Genomic DNA, 6,032 nt, shown 5'->3' on the forward strand with positions numbered 1-6,032 from the left:
ATTTGCTTGTCACAAATTAGAGCAATAGCCCTGACTTTCTGTAATGTACTCTCCACATTCATGTTCTACATTGCAATTAATACTTGCAAGAAAGAGAAATGAAGATAAGAAAATAAATCCCAGTAAATCACATTTAATCAACTTCTATTTTTTGGTTGCCATTGACTGCTTTGTCCCTCCCATCCCTCACAGCTTCCCAGGACTGCATTTGAAGCAATGCTTGTAGTTGCTTCTTTCTATGGTTTCATGATTGATTGGCAAGCTGTATAGCAGCACATTATTCTGCTCTACCATTTTCCCAGTGGGCGGTACTGCACAATAGTGATGGGGAACTGTAATGACACTGCATCAAAAGTCACTAAAATATAAATATGACACAAATTTCATTGCATTAAGCTGGATCCCTTTATCCATTTACATGCATCACTTTTGCATGTAGCAGTGATGGAAAATGTTAACCCTCTGCTTTCCAAACCTACTCAAATAGGATTTGAATCTAAATGCTTTTTGAAGACACACTTTAATATAGGTGTATTTGAGGACTTAAAGTATGGTCACTCTTTGTACTTATGCAGTCTCCCTTCTAAGCACTTCCTATCAGAGGAGATTTAAAGTGAGTGGAAATTATTCAATGTAGTTATAAATTGAAAGCTCATAAGCTAGCTGCTCTTCAAAGTGCTCAGAACACCTGGGCCACCAGAATTGCTGAACTAGACAATGACATTTATACTGAGATTACAGCACCATCTTATTCTAAATGGTATTTTTGTCTTTAGAGTGCATGAGAGATTCCAGCACTTCTCAGTGCTTAATTGGTTTTCTCCCTTGACTTTAATTAAACTTACCCTAAGCTTGCAAAACCCCAAGGCTGCCGCTTAAGGGTGAGAAGTCAGTGTTTCCAGCTTTGAATACAGTATGATAAAGAATCAACTGTATTGTTTGATTAATTGAATATGCAAATATTTTATGTTTTTAGACAGCAACATTGTTACATAATCAACAGCATTCTAAAACTTGCTCTTTTGTAGATGAAAAGGCATGATTTTTGTAAATCTCCAACAAAGATTTTAGAAAATATTTAACTTGCCAAGCTGTAATGTACATGTTCACTGCCCAGGAGTGCATCATTTATATTATGCCCAATTATAATGCCTCATTATTTACCATTATGACATTATTTAGGTATCATTCACATCATTTAAAAAGAATCTCATCTTCCGTATTTGGTTTTTTTTAGTGGTATGGCAACGATCAAGGTATTAAGCATTCTGGACATAACCCAATTCCCATCTGCTTACTCAACCCTTTATTGGAAGGTCATTTGAATTGACTGAATCAGTTGCACCTGAACCGGGAGAGGAGTCTTCTGTCTTTTCTGGGATGAGTCAGCACTCAGTTTTAATATTGTACCTGTACCTAGGGAATGGACAATGAAAACACGAATAGAAACACATAACCTTACAGCAGGTATCAGAGTTATGTATCACCTGAAGCCATCCCAGCCAGCAAACATAAATTAAATACTGAGTCAGGAAAAGAGGACAGAATAGAAACCTATCTAAAGTGCTCCAACACTACATACATATAAACGTTTGAAACTCTAGAATAGCATTTCAGGAATGCAGAGTTTCTGGCCGTGTGTTTTCTTAATAATAGGTTCTGCTACTTCTTTAGGACTTAATATGCATCAAGCACTCTCCTGGGCATCTCAAATGTATTACCTAATTTAATATTTACATCAACCCTATGATGTAAAGAATATTATTATCCTCACCACTTAGACACAGAAACTGAGGCACAGAGAATGTAAAGTAATGCACCCAAGGTCACATAGGTAGGAAGTGGTAGGCCCAGAGGAAAACCCTGGCAACCTGATGCCAACGCCTCTGTGTTTAACCACCATATTATAGCGAGACAGAATTCGCAGTTGAACAAATCTCAGTATGCTGATTTGCAGAGAAGGGTGAAAGATTGCTTTTAAGCTCAATAACCCTGAAGATTAAACAGCTATTCTAGGAACATGATTAGTAATGTTTTAATAGTCCAATTAGAATTCAAGTAAATGTCCCCAGAAGCCTTATAGGCTGAAGACTGTGTTAATATTCTCATTATGCACTGTTCTCCCAAGAACATGACTGGGAAGAAGCACAACTGAATCAAAATTGAAGACCAGGTTCATCTTGTCAAAATTAATTTCAGCAATTTAAACATTCAGCAAATATTTATTTGGCTCCTCACTATGTGCTAGGTACAAAGCTAAGCAGTAGAATTTGCATTCCTCTCATCTGAAGGGAAAACAACATCGTGCACTAGAAGTACCTGCAAGTTGAAACACAGAATGAAAACACAGCATGGGAAATAAAGCATTAAGTTCCATCAGGTTTATTAAGAGGGATAAGACCTGGTGACTGCCTTTAGAAAGCTTGTATTCTAAGTGAAGAGACAAGACACACCCATGAAAAACTAATTAGTTTAATCTGGTAAAAATATAGACAAGAACTACTGTGGAAATGTGAAATAAATGAGAGATCACTATGAGCTGAAGAAGAGGTCTTAAATGTTCATTTACATGCAAAAACCTGGGGAGCTTGTGAAAAAGCAGATTCTGATTCAGAAGGTCTGGGAGGGAACCCAGGGTTCTGCATTTCTAACAAGCTCCCTAGCGATGTTGGTTTGTTTATCCACAGATCACACCTGGAGTAAAGAAGAGCTAAGAAAATTAAGAAGATGTTTAAGGAGAAGGGGAGGCTTGAGCTGAATTTTGAAGGAGGGATAAGATATACATAAGTAAAGAAATATAGAGAGAACAGTGGCAGGAGCATAGGGGAAAAGTATCAGACTGTATCACAATTTATGTTGCCAAATACTAGGTGACTGGTGGAAAAATAGGTTAGGACTAGATCTTGAGGAGGGGCAGAGACAGGTAGGATACACCCGGGATTCAGGAATTTGAGCTTAAGAAATTCGGAAAAATAAATTATAATGTTTTAGATTTTTTTTTTTAATTCTATAAAATTAACTGCAAACGTTTCTATTTGATTTTGATATTTGGACCTCTATTTCCTTGAGAAATGGTTTGAAATTATTTGCCACCCTAAAGCATTGAGTTCTGACTTTATGGAACTGTACACGACATAAAACATCCAGATACTAATTTTGCAAATATTAGGAAAATTGATCCATCATTATATTGTTTAAACAACCATGTTAATTGTCAATGTAGAGATAATGGCTTACTGAAGATGATTTGAGGAATTAATCTATTTACAGTGCTTCATTGCTGAATTTCCTACGAGCAATATTTTGTTTTCTTTTAGCTGTTGTAGACTTCTACTTCAAATGAGGATTTACCTACTATGTTGGAATAGTTTATTGAGAAGGAATTACCAAAGAAAGCTTAAAAATGAGGAAGAAAGACACAAAGATGATGTGAATGATTGTGTCACAATGCCTGAGACGTCAGCCTGCATCTTGTTCAGAATGCTAGTGGTGATTAGAATTCAAGAAAAGTCATTGAACATTTTAGTTTTATTTCTTATAAAAATAAAATGGGTGAGTTAGTGCCTATATGATGACAAAATATGTCATCAATTCACTGAAAATGAGTTTGTTATTTTTAAAATAAATTTACTTTCACTTTTCAACCATGGTTTTGACCTTGAAGACATAGCTTTACAATATTTTTGAAACATTGAATATTGTGCTGTTCATTCATCATTAAAATGGTAAAATTCTACAGACGGTAGTTATTACTTGACTCTGCAATCTGGAGATAAGTAACACTACAGTATTGGATTCTTCTTCTTGTATACAGTGAATAAATAACCATTTCTCTCATGTAGAGAAACTCAAGGATCTGAATACATTCTCTTCATCAGAAAAGTGCAGATTTTGTGAAAAGTCAATATAGAACACAGACTCCTGTGGCTATCCTTGAATTCTGAAGTCAGATCACAACAACTCTTAAATGAACAAGAACTATCCACTTCAGACATTGGAAACACTAGACAAAGACAGAAATAAAACTCTTCAACATTGCAAATATGTGCAAGTCCTAGCTTTATAATAACTATAACAACCTCAACAAAGAAACATTCATTTTATAATTGTATATGTATAAACACACTTCTCAGAAAATTACCCCAAATGATCAGACTCATAGTACTAAGCAGACACCAATCAATGTGGTAAACCTGCATGAGGTAAAAATCATTAAGATGTAAATTACAAATTAAACTTCAAAACAGTGGAATTCTTGTAGCCCATTTACAACATTGCAGATTATTATGCATACTTATATGTCCTCCTTGGCTCCTTTGCTCACAGGTCTCAAATGGAAAAAGCACTCAGGGAAACATCAAGTCAGTTGCCACTATTATTGAAAATGAAATTATTCTTGTATGCATTTTATAGAGCTGGTAGGTCTGTCTTGATTTCTGTGGTCCTTGTAAGAATTTACCCTGCATTTAAGGGCTTTTCTCAGGATTGCAAAAGCAATCCTGAGAAACTTGGAGACATAACTCTTCCAGATTTCAGACCATACTACAAAGCTATAGTAATCAAAACAGTTTGGTAGGGGGATTTGAGAAGATGGCAGAAGAGGAAGATGCGGAGATCACCTTCCTCCCCATGGATACATCAGAAATACATCTACATGTGGAACTGCTCCTATAGAACACCAACTGAACACTGGCAGAAGACCTCAGACCGCCCAAAAGGCAAAACGCTTCCCACGTACCTGGGTAGGGCAAAAGAAAAAAGAAAAAACAGAGGCAAAAGAATAGGGATGGGACCTGCACCAGTGTGATGGAGCTGTGAGGGAGGAAAGGTTTCCACACACTAGGAAGTCCCGTCGCGAACAGAGACTGTGGGTGGCGGGGGTGGGGGGAAGCTTCAGAGCAACGGAGGAGAGCGCAGCCACAGGGGTGCGGAGGGCAAAGCAGAGAGATTCCCACACAGAGGATCAGTGCTGACCAGCACTCATCAGCCCAAGAGGCTTGTCTGCTCACCCGCTGGGGCGGGCAGGGGCTCCGGTTTTGGTCAGATCACAGGGAGAGGACAGGGGTTGGAGGAGTGAACACAGTCTGAAGGAGGCTAGCGTGCCACACTTAGCCAGGAGGGAGTCCGGGAAAAAGTCTGGAGCTACCGAAGAAACAAGAGACTTTTTCTTTCCGCTTTGTTTCCTGGTGCGCGAGGAGATGGGATTAAGAGCGTGACTTAAAGGAGCTCCAGAGATGGACAGGAGCCACGGCTATCAGCGCGGACCACACAGATGCACATGAGACGCTAAGGTTGCTGCTGCAGCCACCAAGAAGCCTGTGTGCGAGCACAGGTCACTATCCACACCACCCTCCTGGGAGCCTCTACTGACCACCACTGCCAGGATCCCGTGATCCAGGGACACCTTCCCCTGGAGAACGCATGGCACACATCAGGCTGGTGCAACGTCACACTGGCCTCTGCCGCCGCAGGCTCGCCCCGCATCCATATCCCTCCGTCCCCCTGGCCTGAGTGAGCCAGAGCCGCCAAATTAGTTGCTCCTTTAACTCTGTCCTGTCTGAGCAAAGAACAGTTGCCCTCAGGCGACTTACACACAGAGGCAGGGCGAAATCCAAAGCTGAACCCCAGGAGCTGAACGAACAAATAAGAGAAAGGGAAATTTCTCCCAGCAACCTCAGAAGCAGTGGATTAAATCTTCACAATCAACTTGATCTACCCTGCACCTGTGGAATACCTGAGTAGACAACGAATCATCCCTAATTGAGGAGGTGGACTCTGGGAGCAACATATATTATTTTTTCCCCTTTTCCTCTTTTTGTGAGTGTGTATGTGTATGCTTCTGTACGAGATTTTGTCTGTATAGCTTTGCTTTCACCATTTGTCTAGGGTTCTGTCTGTCCGTATTTTTGTTTTTCTTTTTACTTTTTAAAATTCTTTTCTTAATAATTATTTTTAAATTTTTATTTTATCCTACTTTATTTTATTTAATCTTTTTTCTTTCGTTCTCTCTATTCTTTCTCCCTTTTATTCTG

The sequence above is a fragment of the Neophocaena asiaeorientalis genome, unplaced genomic scaffold (assembly GCF_003031525.2).
Source record: "Neophocaena asiaeorientalis asiaeorientalis breed wild unplaced genomic scaffold, Neophocaena_asiaeorientalis_V1.1 scaffold214, whole genome shotgun sequence".
Classification (NCBI taxonomy): domain Eukaryota; kingdom Metazoa; phylum Chordata; class Mammalia; order Artiodactyla; family Phocoenidae; genus Neophocaena; species Neophocaena asiaeorientalis.